This window comes from Triturus cristatus, chromosome 3_1, assembly GCF_964204655.1.
Source record: "Triturus cristatus chromosome 3_1, aTriCri1.1, whole genome shotgun sequence".
NCBI classification, from domain to species: Eukaryota; Metazoa; Chordata; class Amphibia; order Caudata; family Salamandridae; genus Triturus; species Triturus cristatus.
The window spans coordinates 479,172,918-479,193,978 of record NC_140583.1 but is presented as its reverse complement, the minus strand read 5'-3'; the positions used below and the strand labels follow the sequence as shown (position 1 = coordinate 479,193,978).

The following is a 21,061-nucleotide window of genomic DNA, read 5'->3' as shown; positions in this document are numbered from 1 at the left end:
GCCCTGGCGTTTAGTGCTTCACTTTCACACACACATCGGACGCCACCTGCTTTGTAGAGTCATTGCTCCAAAATCTGCCAGCTGGTGCCTTCTCATTTCCCAGGATTATGAAGGATGATAAAAAGGCCGTCTGCATCTCTTGGAGTAGTTCCTGTCAGCTGTGTTGCCAACCACATCCCGTGCATACCAGGTCCTTGATGGTATCCCCACACTAGCACCCAAGCAGTAACAGGATTATGTTTGTAGCTTGTATTAGACTGTTTTTTAGATGTTGGTGTTTGTCACCAAAAACAATGGGTCTCTCTCTTTCCTTTGCTTGCACTTTTTATGTTCAGTAGGTGTCAGTTCTCAGTCCAGAGCACTTTTTAATTTACTCCTCACATTCTTAATGAAGCAGAACAGCTGCCAAAGGACGCGATGCCATTCAGTTTATAACAATGGTATTGTAATCAGCGTATAATTGTTCTCTTTTTCGAAGTACAGAGTAAATTTGTGAGGCGATAGGTGCCTCACTACATATATTAAGCTTCTCCAATTTGAGATGCCTGATACAAGTAGATTAAACTTCCACCATCTTGCCTCAACCTGATTATACTGATTTCTAGCTGTACCAAGCGTCAGGAATAATATATACCTACTGTACGTTATTCATGACATAACACACAGCCGCAAAAACATAAATATCATTATTTATAAGGAAGAGACTGCCTAGACCTGGAGACATGAGGGTGACGCTGCTGCTAGACCCCTGAATAAGGACTGGTGGCGGCTCTATGGTGATGGACACAACAAGCTAGCGAAGGGGTAAGCTACATGCGTAGATACTAGCATGCCTATGATCTAACGTTTCCACAGAGACCTCAAAGAAATTGCTTCTGCCGGTTTGTAAATTGAAGCCGTTGATAAATGCATTGTATTACCGCTAGCATCTGTTATTTTGTAAGGTGCTCTGACACCCATCGGGTGTAGTCAAAGATATATACAAATTAAATAAATAAATACCTGTCTGGATGGGTTACACCTGGAGTCAGATTGAAAGAAAAGCCAGAACAGAGATGGCTGGAGAGTCCTGTTTTTTGGCCTATACCCCAACAGGGGTAGTAGGCATAAGTAAGTAATTAACTGCTGAGGCAAAGTGTTTTCCACATTTGCATGGGGGTGTGCACACCTTAAGATAGCGCTGGCACTATATGCACGCTGGTGCTACCTTTATTACAGAAGGGATTGCACAAGCACCTGTAGCCCCTTCTGCAATACCATGGTGCCCGTTGGTTGCAGAAAATTGTTTCACACACCCTTTGCTCCTCCAAGGCACTGTATGTAATGCAGCCACTGATAATCCTGGGTCTGGTAGGTTAATTTCGTTTATGGTGCGTTTAATTCAGGGTAACTGTTAAGTCTAAGGGACATACAAACTGGAATAAATAATTCTGGCCCGGTATCTCACTGAAGAGTTAATGGAGAACCCGGAATAGGGGCTGAAGTGTGGCGAGAAAATGCAAGCATGTCTTAACCATACTTTTTCCTTAGCTGTGGAAGATGGGCTTTTCCAATACCTATGTGGTGATGCCTATAATAGGTAAATCATGAGCAAATTAACAACTATTTTCTGACTAATGCCTTCACATTTACAGTATGTACATTGCAACCTGACAATTTATAGATTTTATAGAAAGGTCCACACCTTTATTGACATATTCATCCTTTTCATTACTATTTGGTTCATTGCGTCTGGCTAGTGTACATGGGCTCAAGCATGTCTGGTTTACACTTAATACATTCCCAGGGGTGAAATAGATGTGCATACAACAATTGTAGGTGACCCCAAAAGACTGTCCCTAGGCGCCATATATTAGAACATGGCTGACAAGCTGGAGTTGCTTGCAGAGATATCCTGTCCACTATTTGGACTGTTGGTTAAATAACGAGATTTAACATACTTTGATCAGTCGGATGCATTTACATTATTACCTGCCATATGTGATTTTGGACCTTTGATTGAATTTATATAGTTCCAAAATGTATTTAGAGCTCTTCATGCACATAAATCTGAAAGATCTATCCATTCCTTCTAATTTTCTTCACATTTCCTTTCCAAGTCATAGGCTTATTGCGTCCACGTAAAAGTTTCACTTTTTAGGTCGAGGACCGCCAGTCTGCCGAAGGCAGAACCGGAAGTCGGAGATTTAATGACTTGGAGAAGAGGGGCTTTAACCCGCCCCTCTTCTCCCCTGTTCTCCATTGGCTGGCCTCTTGAATGCTGGCCAGCCATTGGAGAAGAGGTCCCGTCACTCCGATCAGGCCCCGTCCTTTTTTCTCATCGGGGGGGCGTGTTTTTTTCAGAAAGTCTAATTATCTCCTCCAGCCAATGGCAAGAGGAGATAACAGCAAAACACGCCCCCGAATCCGAAAAGGACGCTGCCTTTCTCCGAGGCATTTCTGCTCTGCCTCGGAGAAAGGCGGTGGTGTGCTTGCCTTTTGCAAGTACCAGTACCTGTTGGTCGAGTAAGTCAGTGCCCTTCTCTCTCTACCTCCAAGAAAGGTCTTTTTCTCTCTTCCTTCCTTGCGGCGCTAGGAAGCTTGGGGGCGATCGTCATTTTTCCCCTCCTTGGGTCAGCGCGATATTTCCCACCAAAGCGCGGCTTTCCTCAGTCGCCAGCAGCGTGTCGGGTCGTCTTCGCCTCCAGTCCGTAGCGTACTTCCAGCGGGTAGAGGCAGACCAGTGGGAATCGGCGCGCAAACACGTCAGGCAAGCACTTGGAGGGCAGGCTCGGGTAGGGGGTCCAGTAACGGGGGACCCAGCACCCTGCCTCGGGTAGGACTGGAGACGCGCGACACGGGGCTCCCCACCACCCTCGCGCTGCAGGCCGGTCGCACGGGCTCCTCTCCGCCTCTGTCTCTTCCCTGCAGATAAGAGACAGACTCAGAAAGGCCAGTGTTCAAGAAAATACTACCTAGAGCACTCGGAGACTGCCCCGTGCCCTGTCCTTAATTATACTCTGCGTGCCCTGCCCCGGGAGAGCTTGTTCCTGTTCCTCCTGGTCCCCGACGAGACCACCCAGTTCTAAAAACTACAAGTCCCCCGGAAATTAACAGCGTCTTCGGTCAAAATGCGCATTCGGAAGGTGAGTGGGCGCCGAACACCGAGGTGGCCGCGTGAGGCTGTGAGTGAGGGCAGAGGTGCGAGGCTGAGAGTTCGTGAGAATGACAGGGCCTAGAAGGAGAGCCTAGAAGGAGAGCCGGAGGCTGTGGCATAGTGAAGTGAATGCGGGAGAGGACTGCGAAGGACGCCAGATAAGGATGCTATTGGTGAGACATAGAATGTAGTGGTAATCAAACAGCAAGTGATACAGGGAACATGGGTCGGAAGTAGGGGGGGGTGGATGGCCACGGGCAGAGATACCTGGGGGAGAGCGGCCCTGAGCACAGAGTACTGTCAAGAGAGAGCTGTGGGGGCAAAGAATGGCTGAGAGTGCTGTGGGAGCGGAGCAGTCATCGAATGGTCAGAGTGCCTTGGGTACAGGGAACATGGCTGCGCGTGGAGTGAACAGAGGCATGGAGGCCAGGGCAGCTCGAGGGAGAGGTTCTGTGTGTTGAAGGTGAGTGAGAGTGACGTGGGTACAGGGAACTGAGCAGACAGGTCCTGGGTTAGGGCCGTTGGGGTGAGAAGGTTGTTTATACTCGCTCCGTCAGTACCTCGACCAGGGTCACACTCGGCCTTCTGGCAGAAAACTCACCCGAGGAAGGGGGCGGGCACCCTCCTTCAAGCCTTGGAGAGGGGAATGCTTCTGCAGGGCCTACGGGAGCATTGCTATGGATCCACCGTGGGGCAGAGGCGTATTAAGGCATGGGCAAAGTGGGCTCGGGCCCATGCCCCAGCCTTTCAGGCCCCTCTGATAAACCCAGCTCTGTTCTGCAGAGGCTTGCCCTGATGACCCTGAATAATTCTTCAACAGATTGTTTGAATTTCGATTTCTCTTTCATTTATTTTTAAAGTGAGTGGTGTGTGAAAGTCTATTACAAACATTCTGCAGAGAAATGTGTTAATGCAACATCCAAAAATAAAGTTTCAATTCAAATCAAAATAAAACCGCATATATGAGAAACGGGAGGGGGGTCACAGAGATTATTTGCAGTGATACTAGTGAGCTGCTGCGTTACACAATTGAAAACACGCATCACTATCCATGAACGTTAGATGTAACAACTTTAGAATTTGGACGAGTGTGCCTCCCTCGTGCAAATTCGTGCACCAATTATTTGTATTTCTTGGTTGGGTTCTTCCCTTTTCAGAATACCCTCCTGCTAACACTGGTGTCAGCGCTCGCTGTGTTTTGTTGTGATCTTTGGAACAAGAAGTCTTGCCCGTGTATTTTTATCTTTAAGTAAAGCCACCTATGCGGTCTTTTCATTTGTGTAACTCATTCTGCTGCACACAACTGGCCCATCTTTAATCTCTGCCACGTGAGACTCCTGTTTTATAGGGCTAGACTTCAATATTTTGCCTTTAAATTAGGTTTTTTTTCTTCACTCCCACTTAAAACGTCCTTAACGCCAATGGGAAAAAATGCGGAAGTTAATTTCACTAGTTGTTGCCTAAATCTCGTTCTTGGTTCCCAAATCCCGCTCGCCTCTTTTACAGTCTAGGTTGGCCCCGTGTCGTTTTCCGGGCCCTGTGGGGTCTATTCGCCTAAGTCGCTTATTAGGAGCCCCTCGAATCCTCTGGCTCTGCCACTGCCATGCCTTTTCTTTGTCCTCCCCTTCGTGATGTTGTTCGCCGACCTCTCGGTGCTTGCACCCCTCCACTGCTTGCTGAGGGCTCGTGCCCCACCTCTCTCCAGCGGCCTACAGGGTGGTGGCGACCCCTGCTGGGAGGAGCTGGTACTTCCTCTCAGGACACAGCGCTGCCACGGGCCTCTTTTCTCTTCAGAGCAGCGGGAGTGCTTATTTCAACAAGCGCTTTCTCTTGAGTAGCCCAAGGAACTCGGGAGCTTCAATATTGATTAGGAGGTGCACATTCATCTTTAATTGGTAATTACATTGTACCTCTGCTTGTTTTTAATGATCCAATTTTAAAGGTTACAATGAGTTTATGTTTTGTGTCTACAGGTGCATGGCGGGTGATCATATAGAGACAAGTACTGATGAGAAAAGTGTAAATAACAATGCCGTTTCTTTAACCCCTTCAGTGCCACGCCCTTTCCCCGCCCTGTGCCGGGCGTTACATTAGCGGGCGGGGTTCATGACGAGATAGTCTCGTCATGGGCACAGCGCAACCGTGCTCCATGACGAGACTATCTCGTCATGGGCACTGAAGAGGTTAAATGTTTTAAAAACAAAAACATAAACGAAAATAATATCATGAGCAATGCCAATAGCTCTAACTTTAACAATGCCGAGACCGTTGCATTGTAAATGCTTGTTCAATAAGTTTTGGTTGCCAATGGATTTGGGGGAATCTTATTGCTTTACTTAACAACTTATTTTGTCTTATTTAACATTATATTTCCAGTGAACCAACGGTTATTATTCATTTGGATAGTAGGCTTTATCGATTCTGTTAGCATAACTTTTATAACTTTTAAAATTATGTCAATCAGTTTGTATCAAGTATTTTGGTAGAAAATATCCTCATTTTGGGCAAAATCACCAAAATGTGTCATTAATTCAGGTGTTACATTCTCTTTCCTGGTTTCCAGTTTTCTCATGCTTTTCACATTCCAATTAATTGTCAGTAAATTATGGGAATTGATTTCTTGTCTCACTCCTAGTTCACTTGATGGTGAGCACTCGCCGGCGGGAAGGCCTGCTGTTTGGGACCGATTGTCACTTTCTAGTCAATAATGAATTTCAAAGTTTTAAAATTGATGTAAAAATTACATTGATTCAAAAAAGTGTAGTTTAAGACTAGCTTATAATATATGATTATAAGTTACTTGTTTTGTCAGAGAAGAACTGGACGTTTAATGCTGGCAGTGATAGGCTGTGAATGGCATCAAGTAAGTTCATGCCCAAATTGTCTTTGCGTTGGTCGCCACATGAGGCCTCGGGCATGTTCCATATTTGGTCATTCTTCTCAATCAAGCGATGCTTAATATTGCTGTTCATCAGTTTTAAGTTAAAAATCACCTGTTACTATAAGCGTGCTACCATTACTTTTTAATTGTAAAGATCTTATATAAGATGTTTGTTCCAGTATTTCCGCTGAGATGACTCCGCTCCTCGCCAGCTCATCTTGTTTGTATTCCCAATTTCAAGAAGAACAGACAGGGAGGGCATGCCTTCTCTGTGATGGCCACCCAGCTTTGGAACTGACTTCCAGCCTCTCTTAGGCTTTCAACTTATCTTCTAAGGTTCAGGAAGTCTCTGAAAACTTGGCTCTTCCTCCAATAATTTCCAATGCCTCTCTCCCCCTCTAGCTGCTCTCTGACTCCCGATTGTTTGCTCTAGCGCCAGGACATCTGTTAGGAGACAGTGCACTTTATAAATGTGCAAAATAAAAAATAATACAATGAATTAAAAAAAAAATTCTCCTGGCTTCAGGTAAGCATTTAAGATTGTTATCTGGGAGAATGGAAACATCTTTGTTTTCAATTTCAGGGCTGCCTCCAGTATCTATGGGATGACAGTGACATCTTCAATAGTATTTAGGTTGCATTAGATCTAATTGAATATTAAGCCGCCAGCAGTTCTTCCTTTGAGAGGCAGCTTGATCGCAGGACTGCAGAAACGTTGGTAACCTGATAGATATGTGGCTTCCAAACTCTGAGTTTCTTGAAGGCATATAAAATCTAACTCCGAGGCATGAGACATTGTATCACTTTGGGCCAGATGTATCAAAGGTTTTTACCCATTCTGTGTCTATGGGAAAATGTGTTCATACATATGGCCCTTTGTGCTTTAAGAATCTCAAACTGCTATAATCCAGAAGCCAAATTCAAAGTCACAATTCTTTTCGATTTTATACTGGTTATCTCTTGAGATAATCTATTGTTAGGGAAATGGTGTCCAATTTTGCCTGTTTATGCTAGTATTGTTGTTAGTATGCAGCACTGTTGGCAACCAGGACCAGTCTAAGGCCCCATCACAGCCTGTAGTGATAATTATCTCTCCCTTTTTATGAATACTGATAGTTTATTGGCCAACGGCTCATTTCATTGCTTTGGTACCTTTCACTAAAATTGGAGGAATCATGCAATCTTGAGGCATTAAAAGTGCAGGGAATGATACCGGAATATTTGACAATTTCTTCAAAATTGCGGAACAGGAGCATGATCCAGTTATTTTCATGGCTTCTCCCTGCGCCCAATTTAATAAGGTGTTTAATTTGCACGGGGCAGCACACATGGAAAAAGCAAAAACGAGGAGAAATAATGCATTTCTCCTCGTTTTGCCAACTTAAGACCAGGTTTTCCATGGTCTTAATTTTGGGGCTGCCTCGCATGTATGCTGCCCATGTACATAGGGGGCAGCGTCAAAATGGGTGTTGCGGTAGAACGCCCACCGCATCACCGACTGCCCAACCCTTGCAAGCTGAGCATAGCGTGAAAGCGGGACTTATTTACAAGGCAGCCTTGTAAATAAGGCTAAGGCCCTATTGCCACCACAACATCGGAAAAAATGACATTGTGGAGGCGATAGGGGCTTGCAGATATACCCATAAGTGAGCTATTTCCCAGAGTATTACTAAAAGGATTGAGAGCTACCAGCACATATGTAGCCCCCATAAGTCACAAAACCATCGACTTATTTGAACAATTGGTTAAACAAGATTTAGCCAAAATCAACTTCCAAAAAAGATTGCGATATCGAAATTTAAGCACCAAAGAGTTCGCTACCCTAAAATCCATATCTAACAATATCAAGATTACCTGCCAAAAGGCTGATAAAGGGGGAGCCCTTGTAATCCTAAACACCACCTACTATCAAGAACAAGTTGAAACCCACTTAAAAGATGAGAATACCTACATGGAACTGACTTCAAATCCTACTGAGGAGTTCAAAGTGATTCTAACACACATCATACAAAGAGCCTTTGATGGAGGCATCATCAACGAAAAAGTAAAGAAGTACTTAACGCAACCTCAACCCAGGAGTCCCAAGTTCTACATGGTACCAAAAATTCATAAAGATCCCATTCACCCCCCCTGTCGCCCCATAGTTTCGACACGTGGGAGCATACATGAACCAGTTGGCAAATTTTTGGACACCTATCTTCAACCATGTGTTCTTAAAATGACATCTTTCCTCAAAGACACCACAGACTTCCTCAATAAACTTAATCTTATAAACATTACCGAAGAGGAAACCACATTATTGTGCACAATAGATGTTAAATCCCTATATACATCAATCCCACATCAAGCAGGAATAGAAGCTGTCGAAAAAGCCCTATTAAATACAGATTATGAAGAAGGCATGAAGATTTTTTTGATGGAACTTCTAGATTTCACCCTTCTACATTCCTATTTCCAGTGGCAAAACACATGGTATCTACAGAAGACTGGCACTTCGATGGGCAACTGTGCAGCGCCCGCGTATGCCAATATCTTTATGAACTACTTTGAGGATGAACACATTTTAAACACTCAACCTTGGAAGAACCAGACACTGCTATACTTGAGATTCATCGATGACATTTTCCTATTATGGAAAGGAAACCACAAAGAACTTACAGACCAAATCACATTACTAAATCTCATCGATGACAGAATTCAATTCACCCATGAGATCAGTGAACACACGATCAGCTTCCTGGATGTAAAAGTCACTAAAACTTTGAGAGGTTTCGAAACTAACCTGTACAGAAAAACTTCGGACAGAAACAACACCTTGACATATGACAGCTTCCACCCCCAACCACTCAAACAGCATTTACCGTACTCCCAACTATTGAGGGTGAAAAGGATTGTCTCAGACATCGTCAAGTCTACTGAACAACAAGAAGATATGCTACAAAGATTCAGACAGAGAGGATACCCAGAACACATATTGACACAAGCTAAAGATCGAGTTAGCAACTTCACTAGACAACAACTACTCTCGACACGACCCAAAACTACGGATGAAAGAATAACATGCGTAAGCAAATTCTCTACTATGAGCCAACACTTGAAAAAGTCAGTCAAAAAACACTGGACTTTGTTACAACTGGAACAGGATTTCAAAAACACCTTCATCCGTGAACCAGTATTTGCTTACACACGTGGCAAACATATTGGAGAACTCATTAAACACCCATCTACAAAGTCATCTCAAGCTACCCACAAAGGCACGAGACCATGTTTAAATTGCAGTAACTGTCACAATATTATTAAGGGAACGTATATCACGCATCCCATGAAAGGTCATAAAATCAAACTACACGTGACAGCCACATGTGACACTTCCAACATAATTTACTTGCAAAATGCCCGTGTGGGAAAGTCTATGTTGGGCAAACAGAACGTAAATTAAAAGTTCGGTTGAATGAACACAAAAGCAACATAAGAACAAAACAAACCAAATCAACGGTAGCCCACCATTTCATTGAAGCCCAACACCACAACAGCCAACTAAAAGCTTGTATTCTAGAGGTTGTGGAAAAACGAGAAGGAAAAGATAACCATACCTCATTACTGCAAAGAGAAAACTATTGGATTTACCATTTAAATTCATTACAACCGCATGGTATGAATGATAGGGTGGAATTCTCATGTTATCTATAAATCATAAACATCCCTACAAGCTGGCTCATCTACCAGTGACATTGTCCCTGGGTACCATATCGGAAGGCTGCCGCTTCCTCTTTGATTGATTGTGACATTTTTGAACTCACCATTTGTAATATTCATACAGACTTTTGTTGGTAACATATCACACCATGTTCCACACCACTAGTATACTTTGCCATGTTCGACATTGTTACTTTTTTCAGTAACTTTATTTTCCCCTTCGCACACACTCATGCAGTCCTCTTTCGACTTTTAGCACCCACACGCAAGCACGTCAGTTACGTTAAATACCACACCAAACAGTGATTTAGAATCAGCAGCACACTCACGGAAGACCCCAGAGCGTATCGACGGTTTACAGCATCGGTAAGATCTTGACACTTGCTAGTAACCACATATAGTGGCCACTTTAGACTTTCTATTGAATTTCTAATATCCGCCTTACTTAAACTCAGTGATTTCTGATAGAACTATTAAATATTTTCACAATGCTAGCAACCGCTTTAGACACGCCGTTTATCTACACATTGACGCATTTCCCACACACACCATTCCTGCAGTTGGTTTACAGATTATATATGCCTCTTTAACCGTGAGAACACGCTAACACATTCAGACATCACCTGATTAGCATCTTCACAATGTATGCGACTAGGACTGTGTATCATGTATATCTTTCTTGTATCACTATATACAGTTTAAATCTTTTGTTTTAGATGTTCCCTGATGAAGGCATTACGCCGAAATGCATTGGAACGTCGATTGAGACGATGTTGTGAAATTAACATGTTGCATTTTGGGAAATGAAGTTTTCCAATGGATCAATGAAGATTCGATTGTGAAATTAAAACAACTCTAACCATTCAAACGTATAATTGAGTAAAGCATTCATTGACAACTACGATAAGCTTATTTTCATTACAGTCCGGTGCCCGGGGAGACACCCCACATGGGTGGGGTTGTTACCTATTGTTCTATTTCCCAGAGTCACATGATGCTGAGCTGAGCTGCTGCCATGGCTGGGCATGGAACTGTGAGCCCTGTGCTCCGGAGTCAGCTGTTCTGGCCACTGTACCACACCTCTCCCAAACTATAAGCTGTCCTATACTGAGATACAATTATAGAGAAAACTAAAGCCCTTGACAACAATGGCTGTGACCAGCCGCAGCCCGTGCAGGTAAGAGCGGTGAGGCCGTTTTGGGGGGGATTCGACAGACGACCAGCAGGCAAAATTGAATAAATAATGAATTTACCCTCGTCGTCGTCTGTCGGAATCCCTGTTCCCCCCCACCCCCCACTGCTCTTACCTGCATGAGCCGCGACTGGCTGTGCCTGGCAGAAAATTTCTAAGTGCCGAGAATGCTACCCTTTGTATTATCTTCCAATTTTCTGTCAGGGTAATACCCTTCCCAGCAGACTTCCCTCAACCTTGAAGAGGAGCTTTTAGCAAAACACTAAATAATATAGTTACAAATGCGAGTAATATTAATGTGCAGACTTAAATGAAAGTTTGGGCACCGTCGAGCAATGCCTTAATCTCCATCTGGCGATGAGTAAATACATGCTGGTAAAAAACAGCAATCTGTATTTAGGATTTATGGACCTGATATCGGCCTTTGACTGGGTGGTCAGAGGGTAACTCTGGAAATAAATGTTGGGAATGGGCATAGATGCACCTATTTATTTTTTATCTCAGATGCATCAGGACATGATGGGCAGAGTTAGATATGGGGCAGAAGGTGAGCTGTCAGCTACGATTAAAATGAACTGTGGGGTCAGACAAGGATGCGTGCTAGCACCCTTTTTGTTTTGTCTATACATTAATTAGCTAGAAAGTTATCTGAATGAGGGGGCGCCTGATGTCCCAAGGGTGGGTCAGAGAAATCTTCCTGCATTATTATATGTGGATCATTGTGTATTGATTTCAAGAACTGGTGCAGGCTTACAAATCCTTTAAAACAGATTTAATGATTTTGGGCCTCATGTAGGTAAATAAATTTTACCGGTTCTAAAATACCGAGCCGTACCGAATCGGTAAATTAGAACCGGTAAGTTATATGTAGGTAAAAATTCGGTAACAGTTACCGATTCGGTAACAGTCGGTAAATACGAATCGGAATTCACCGATTCGGTAAATACCGAGGTGATAATTACCGAATCGGAAAATACCGAGGTGGTATCTACCGAATCGGAAAATACCGAGGTGGTATCTACCGAATCGGAAAATACCGAATCGGTACGTACGGATTCGGTAAATAACATCACATGACTTGACGAAACAGCTAATCCTGTGCAACGACAGCCCACCCAACCAGGAACTGCCCACACCCAGGCAGGTGTACACAATTAGCCGAGGTGGCCACACCCAGGCAGGTGTACATAATTAGCCGACCCTGGAGAGGCTTGGAGTGCAGAGGAGAGGCAGGGAGCAGTTGCATGTGCGAGCGGGAAACGAACAGCATGTCCAGCCAGAGCACACAGAAAGACGGAGGGGAAAGGAGGAGGAAGCTCAAATTCAGCCCCAAGGAACTCCAGGTGCTGGTGGAGGAGGTGGTGAAGCAGCACCAGAAGCTGTTTGGGAGGCAATCCCTGCAAGTGCCTGAGGCCGAAAAGCGCAACATATGGCTGGCCATCCAGGCGCAGGTCAATGCTGTGGGAGTGACCCACAGGGAAATTGAGGTCCTCAAAAAGCGCTGGTATGACCTGAGGATTGTGACCAAGAGGAAGATGGGCGACATCCAGAAGGAGGCCAGCCAGACCGGAGGTGGAACCAACAGGGCACCTGCCCTCACCGAACTGGAGGAGCTGGTGGCGGCCACACTCGAGCAAGAGAGCGTCGTGGGTCTTGGGGACGCCGACAGCTCTGCCAGAGCCGCAACACACCAAGGTAAGACGAAAGCACAGCAATGTAGCCGCCCCTACCCCTATCCCACATCCCCCATTGTGAAACGAGAATCACACTGCAGTCCACACGTGTCAGTGCAGACAGGCAATGCATTCCGGGAGATGTAGTCAGGGCAACACTAACCATGACGTAAATGTCACAGGGCAACAAGGCATGTCACGCACTCGAGGCACAAGGAGACAGAGGACAGATTGGAATGTGAAATGATTTATTGTGACGCTTGCAATGCAGCCCTTCGGGGACACTGAGCCAATGTTGTTTTTCTGTCCACAGATGTGACATCATGCAGTACAGGGCATGCTGCAGGGGAGACGGCACACCGGCCACAAAAATCACCGCTAGCCAGCACGAGTGCAGACCAGGGAGCAGGCCCACTTGCAGCCGCACCACCTACGCAGCCAGCCTCGCCGCACACAGAGCCAGCATCACCTCACCGAGAGCCAGCATCACCACCACCAGAGCCAGCATCGCCACTCATGTTCGATTCACCGGCCACATCTCCGCTTGCAGGTGTGAGAATGAGGAGGCGTCCAGCAGCCAGGCTACGAGCCTTAGACACCTCGTCAGACGACAGCATGGGCCCAGAAGACCGCACCGGGCCCCAGGAAGGGAGCCATCCCACTGTGCCCCACACCTCACAGGCAGCACAGACGGGAGCAAGAGGGCGCCGCAGGTCGCGTGTCCAGAGTCCACCAGCACCCACTGACGGCCATGGTGTCTTCTTGGGGCTCGAGGGCCAAATGTTGAAGCAACAGCGCCTGCAATCAAAGGCAGTAATGTCAGTCCAGAGGCACATGCGGGTGATGAGGACAAGCTTAGTCAACATGGACACAAACATTGGCGGCATGGCTGCGGGCATTCGGGACATGTCCCAGTCAATCCAGCAGTTGTGCAGCAAATTAGATGCTGACATCGAAGCACGGCGCCGGGAACGCCAGAGAAGGGACACTACCAGCAGGGCACTCAACCGTCTGGCAACTGCGACTTCCCTACTTTGCCGGCGCTCTGTGACGATGCAGGAGGGCCTAACACAGTGCTGCAGCGACCTGTCACGGGGGATGGTGCAGGTGACAAGTGCACTAGGGGTGCTATTGACAAGTCAGGCGTCGACAACTGCTGCAGGGGATGCTGCGGAGAGCATCGACACCAGCAGCAGCATCACACCCCCCGTCCCAGAAGCACGCAGGAGCAGCAGGCGGCTTGGGGTTGGCTCTAGTGAGGATGCACAGGCCGTGCAATCCACCACTGCAGCGCGTATGCGCAAACATTGATGTGGCCCTGCTTATCCACTTGCCATTGGGTGACGTAACCATGGACATACTCATTGTATAGATGGCATATTGCCAGATTGGCCTGTTCATGTGTTCATGGCGTGGTGCCACATTAAACTACGTCATGACTTCTCACGACTCGCTGTGTCCCCTCACTTACTCAGAAATAGTTGCATGTGATCTCTGCCCGTCTCTCTCTCCCATCGATTGCAGTTGGCACTCTAGCTGCGCTGCCCTCTGGCTGGCCTGACTCATCCTCGTTGTCCTCAAAATATGTTAGTTCCACATCTGTACCTTTTTTCGTGGCAAGGTTGTGCAGCATTGCACAAGTGGCAATTATCTTGCAGCAGGTGATGGGTTTGTACTGGCGTGCGCCTCCGCTCTTGTGGAGGCAGCGGAACCTGCTCTTCAGCAGTCCAAACGTGCGCTCCACCACATTGCGTGTAGATTTGTGGGCCACGTTGTATCGTCTCTCACTCTGGGTTGCTGGGTGTAGGTAGGGAGTGAGGATGAATGACCGGCATGCATATGCACTGTCGCCTGGATGAGTAAAAGGGAACCATCAGTTACATGCCTCTATACACTCTGATTTGCAGGTTTCAAGGGGCGTCACTGTTACTTACCCAGCAGGTATCCCTCTCCGAATTCTCCGGCTCTCAGTCGTGTGTAGATCCCACTATTCTGGAAGATGTAAGAGTCGTGGGTGCTCCCAGGAAACTTTGCAACAATATCTGTGATGATGTTCCCTGCATCACAGATCACCTGCACATTGATGGAGTGGGTGGACTTCCTGTTCCTGTAGATGTGCTCTGTGTCAGCTGGAGGACAGATTGGGATGTGTGTACCATCAATACAGCCGATGACATGGGGGAACTGTGCCATGTGATAAAAGTCTGTTTTTGTTTTCTGCAGTGCAGCCTGTGTGTTTGGGAAGCTGATGTAGTGGTGCATTCTCTGCATCATGGCATCCAGGAACTTCCTGAAGAAACGTGACAGGCAACTCTGGGATACCCCACCCACCGCAGCTATCACCACCTGATAACTGCCGGATGCCAACAGATGTAGGCTGCAGAGCACCTGCACATGTGGGGGTATGGCGTGCGCCCTTCTTATTGGCTGGTCCAGGAGTGGGTGAAGGTCCCTGATTAAGTCCATGATGGTTTCGGGGTGTAGCCTGTACCTCTCATGTATCTCTGCATCAGTCAGCTGGAATAGTGTGATGCGCTGTCTGTAGATTTGTTCCTCCCGTCGCCAAACCCTCAGTCCTGCTGCCTGTAGACGTAGGCGCCTTGCAATGACGTACATGGCGGCCATGTTGTCCACGCTGTAGCATTTTGGGATTGCTTATGTGCATTGTTGATGGTTACCACCTGCTTTCCATCCGTGTTAATTACCGACTCTTATTTACCGATTTTCCTGGATTTCTTAATTACCGACTGCTCCTACATGTCATTTTAAATTTTTACCACTTCATATTTACCACTTCATATTTACCGATTCGTTAATAATGTATTCGGTAAATATGAATCGGTATTTTAGAATTCGGTAACTATGAATCGGTATTTACCGCCTCATATTTACCGAAAAGTGGTTTTTGGACTCCTACATCTCACTTGTCTGAATACCGGTCGGTAACGGCATATTTACCGAAAATCGGCCGTTACCGACCGGTATTTGGCTACCTACATGAGGCCCTTTATGAGCAATTTAGGTCTAAAGACTAACATAGCTAAGCCCCACATCATGGTAGGGGGGAAAGCGCATTCTAAATTAAGACCTTGTTTTATTGATAAGGATAAGCTACTCAAGGTATCTAACTTTTCCTACCTGGGTGTCCCTTTCAACCATAAAGGCTCTTGGCTTCATGTTATTGAGGTTAGGAAGAGGAGCTTTGATAAAACTCTTGAGGCTCTATTCAGGTTCGCAAGGAAATTGGCTCCAAACCCATTGATACAATAATTAACATCTATATTGCACGGTGTTGTGCTGTCAGCTCGTATGGAGCCGAGGTCTGGGGATTCTGTAATGTTTCTAACTTGCACACAACAGAAAATGTTTTCCTAAGAAGACTCATTTCAGTTCCTTCTAGCCTCCCTAGTAGCTTTTGTCACATGGAACTAGGCCTGACTCCCTTAAAATATCGCATTCAAACTGCCCCTATTATGTTATGGAGCTCGATTTAGACAAATATAGAACCAGCCCTCAATCGAGCAATAATACAGGATTGTTTAAATTTGGATCATGCTCACAAAATACCCTGGCTTATTTACATCAAGAGGCAACTGGAACTCATAGGGAGGCGAGATTACTTTACCAAACTCACTGCTTATCACTACCGTCACAAAATCTCAGCTAAAGCAGGACTTTTTAACTGTTCTTACAGAGCGTAGGGAATGTATGGAACTTATCAAGAAGCGTGTAGCTGATTATCTCCCCTTGGTCAGCACCAAAAGAATCGAGCCATACCTTTTGCTCACTTTTGGTCATTTTATATTATCAGATTTTGATTTAATATTGCTCACTTACTGGTTTCTTATCCCAGCAAATTATATTGTAACTCTCACCTGGACCCTTTCCCATGTGACTCCAACTCAACCCAGAATATGCAGCATTTCTTTTTTTTCGCCAACTATACTCTGAACCACAAAGAGAACTTATTATTCCACTATTGATGGTGTTAAATATTAGGAAATGTAGGCCAGCATTATTTTACCCTCAGCTCCTTCAAACAGAATTCATATGTCAAATGATTTATAAATTCATTTCTGCCACAGTGCGATTGGGGAAGTTAGTAGGGAAATCACCAATTTTAATACTTAGTACTACATTTTATGCTAAAAAACTTCTCACACAGACTATACTTTTTTAAAAGGCTTACATTTTTGTACTTTCAGGTGGCACTTTGCACTTTAAATGTCTTTTGTGGCTATATATGCCAGATGAACTGTAAATCATACTCTTGCTGCTGTCTAGGTTAAAATTGTATTGTAACATTAACTGAGTATTGGAGTTTAGAAAGTTGAACGTTTTAATACCTATTTTTTAATGTATTTGATGAAGGACATCAAATTTTAGATGACGTGTGTAATGATTTTTGATTATTCCTGTCTTTCATGCATTTTACGTATTTTTTAAGCTACTTTTATGGTTGTCAAACCAAATAAAGTTTGATGACTGACTGAACAAAATGCGTTTAAAAATGTGCATAAATGAAGTAGGTAGATATACTTACTCGTACTAGGTCTCTAAATGTTAAAAGCAGCATTGCTTAATGAGTAGTTTGACTAAAATGTGTTAAAGCATGCATCAAATGTTTAATTCTTGACCTCTCCATGATCATGTTTTTATTAAATAAATGTTTCACATAACTCTGCAAAATGTTTCTACTCATACAAAGAAAGGCTCGAAATCTTTGTTTAGAATGTATTGTTTAGTAGAATTATGAAGAATAACCACACAAAGAATGCAGCACATAAACTGAACTTGAACTCTTTTAATATAATTGATTATTTCCAAAGGATGATGTCAATCATCTAATTTTCTCTTGTTACTGCAGATGGTTTGATTTATATATAGCCCATTGTTAGTTAACATACAATTTGTTTTATAAGAAGGTTAAAGATGTAGTCCTATTCTTGGAAAAAGATGTCCTGAATGTAAAAAGCCTCATGTGTAGTTTAAACTAATATAAAAAATTTGCACACTTGAAGATTATTGTCTGTGAACCATTGTATTCGTGTGAGAAGAAAAGGAGTGATCCTGTTTGCAGGAAGAGCCCTGAAAGATGATTGGATGAGAGGAGGAAAAGATACAACACTAACTGAAAATTAATTTTCGACTGTTTCGATAATAGTACATGTTTCTAGAGTAGGTTAACGCTATATCCTCATTCCTTTTTTCCTTGCCCAGACTCGATTGCTGATTGCAGTTGCTACTGCACATTTCCCCAGCCTTATTCCTTATTGCTTTGAGACTCTACTGAGTTTTGTTAACCTATCTTTATGAAAAGTTCTGCTTTGTCCATTATTGATTTTGGATGTATTTTGAGCTTATGCCTGTTCTCACTCTCTTTCTAACTTGAACTCTTTATGGGTGCTTACTGACACCTTTTCACCCCATTCTTACAATAGGGAACTTTTCCTTTATGGAACACGCCTATTAAATTTTAATAAAATTGAATAAACGATACTCGTTTTATCAATTCTGTAAAAGATTGATTATTTGAAGCTAATTCAAATAAAACCTATGATTCTAAATAAAGACGCTCTACTAAACTGGGAAAATAAAAATCCTTAAAAACTTTATTCAACTGTCATTATTGACTGAACTTTGAATGGAAATTGTGACTACTATTCATGTGATGATTTGCTCCTTATCTACTCAATTATGACATCCAAGGTCCATTGGCCTATTGGATGAAGTACAGTGGGGAGCAGCCCTGTGTGTGATAGTAAACCGAGTTTTATTTGAACTGATTCCCGCTCCATCAAATTCTTTTCATGCCAGTCTTCCTGGCAGCCTCTTCACTTGTCTCCACGCAGCTACCACTAGTTTGTTTCTGAAATGAGCAGAGTGACCCTAATTTCCTTAAGGGAACTCAGCTCATCTCCTTTTTGCCACCTCCTAAATCTAGTGCAGTTACATCAGGTCAGGTTAGAAAAGGATCAGGGCGGTTGCCGCTCAGGTTTCAGCTGCAGGCTGCACAGCCACACCTCTCACTGCCTTCTCACCCACACCAACATCATATTCAAGTGCTGCCTCGCTCCCCTTTAAACATTCTGCCATTGTACAAGACACCTACAAGATTCTGTTCTCCCGGGTCGCAGGGTTTCAATGGGAGTTAGGTTGTGGGGATGTTTCGTAAGGGTCCGATGGGAGTCAGGTCATGCAGATGGGTCTGCAGGTACTGACATGCACTGGCAGTGCTTTGTCGGGGCACAAGCATGAGCGGCTGCTTTTGCAGCAGCACTACTTGGCGGTGTGCCATCCAGATTCACAGGTGAGTGGCTTCACTAATTGCTGCATGACCGATAGATGTGAATGCTGTGCTAATCCATTTTGGCATCACTTGTATCACATTGCTGTAGGAGATTGGCATTCAATCTAGGAACATTGCACCAAAAAACCTTGAATTCTAGCAAAGCTAGATATTTTTTATAGCACTGGAATAGAGGATGCCTTAAAAAATCAAATAAACAAGTTGCGAATCCACTAATTCCCCTTTCAGTCGAACATGAGTAGGGGAGTGGGGTGTTGTCTCACTCATTGCTTTATCGTAAAACTTAGAAAGCAGGCTCTGAACACCGATACTCTACTGCAATTAAATTAAAAGCATGGCACGTACAGACGCTGAGGGGCCTGAATGGAATAGTTCTTAAGGTGAAAAATCAGTGTTACGATCTGTTCCACAGTTGAAGCAAGGTCCGCACTGCCAGAATAGACTGATGACTGTTTATTTGTACTATCAGGTTACTCTATCAGAGTCCTGACAGCTGGAAACCCCTCTCCAGCTGACCCCCTGCATTACAGCTCCAACACTTGTACATTCCAGATGAGGAGGTTCTACTTTGGGCCAAACCACAGTGATGGCCTCAACAGTCAGCAACATCTCAATAATGTTATTGTATTGCATATTAATCGTGCTCTGGGACAAAATGGGAATTAGACATGAAATAATGTTCTGGGTGCCTTGGAAAAGGAAAGTTATTCAGTGTTCCATCTACACAGATTTTGTGTCTCCTTTCCCTAGATAAACAGGTGTATAATGAGGTTGGCATAACACTTTGGAGCTCCTTGGAATTCTTTGATAACCTAAATTGCTTTTGTGAGGATTCTCTAAAAGAGTGTCCTGGGAGGAACTGGAAACAATGCTATGAGGGCTAATTATATATTGCTTTCAAATTTCTCTTTTAAAAGGCAATCTCTATCTCCCACCAACTTTACTGGGAGAGTGCAGGTATCTGAGTGTGGAACCTGTGATAGTCACAAAACTCTGCTGTACAGTGTTCTTACCTCCACCAATACCCGGGAACCACATCAACTAATCTCCCTCCTTTCTTTCTATTCTTTCCAGTAGACCAATCAGAGGACGTAGGAACATGGAAGTCATAATAGCCTTTTTAAATGGTTTTATGTCTTGTTCTAAATGTCAGACTTCACCCAAGCACGAGAACTCGTCTCATTGAATCTTGTTAACATGGTATACCAGCATCAATACCATTTCCTGAGGCAAACAAAAAAGGTAGCTAAATAGGAATATTCTTGATTTGTTTTGGTTCATAGCACCAACGCAGGAGCCCTGAAAGCTTTGTATTTCTCACCTTGAAGTGGAATCATATACTCCTGAATCTCACTACTGAGCCCTCAAGTTATGATATATGATATATTAGAATATTATTCCTGTTTACCATATTTACCAGTATCTTGCAATTATTCAGGAGCAATGTATTTGCCACACTTTGGCATTGTTCCACTTTTTCACTACATTGTTTTAAATATTCACGTTGCCTAACTGCAGCAGCTAAAATTGGATGCCAACCTAATATTCCCAATCAACTTTACAGCCTTATTCACTTTGTCTAACCATTTATTGAACCTTTCACTCATCACTTTATCGTTTATCATAAGTCCCCACCAAGAAATTTCCTTAAGGATGGACTTGGGCGCATAGACTTTTTTCAAATTCTTCCGAACTCAAAAGATTACTTGGACAGTCCTGAGTTATATACTAGTTTTTTCCCCAGTTCAAGGATGGGCTTTGAATTTGAGGTCTTCTAACATGCACAGTCCACATAATTTGCAGCTGATCCATTCTGAGTGCTAACTTTGAGTGGATTATGCTCTCTGTTCAACTGGCTTTAGGTCCAGAACTAAAGGAAGGGCTTCAATCATCTGCTTCTAGCACCAAGGCCTCTCTGTTAGCACCAACCTGAGGAGACTTCTGTATTGTGGAGACTGTATTCCCTTCCTCTTCTAATGGTAGAAAGAATGACCGTCTGATGCACTATATTCTTAATTTCGATTGTGCTTCTATTTTTCAGTGGAAGGTAATATCCTCTATGATAGATCACTTGATAGTCTTCTCCAGAAGGCACTTCATAGTAACACCGCAAAGTAATCAAGTGTGGTCTGGACCAGGTCCTATTCAATTCCACAAACATATACATTCCAAA

General features: G+C 44.1%; 1 protein-coding gene across 1 annotated transcript in view; it reads right to left on the bottom strand.

Annotated features, from left to right (window-relative positions):
• The window catches only part of TMC3 (transmembrane channel like 3), a 530,883-nt gene that overhangs the window by 124,825 nt on the left and 384,997 nt on the right, over positions 1 to 21,061 (bottom strand). The gene's annotated exons all lie outside the window — the stretch shown is intronic.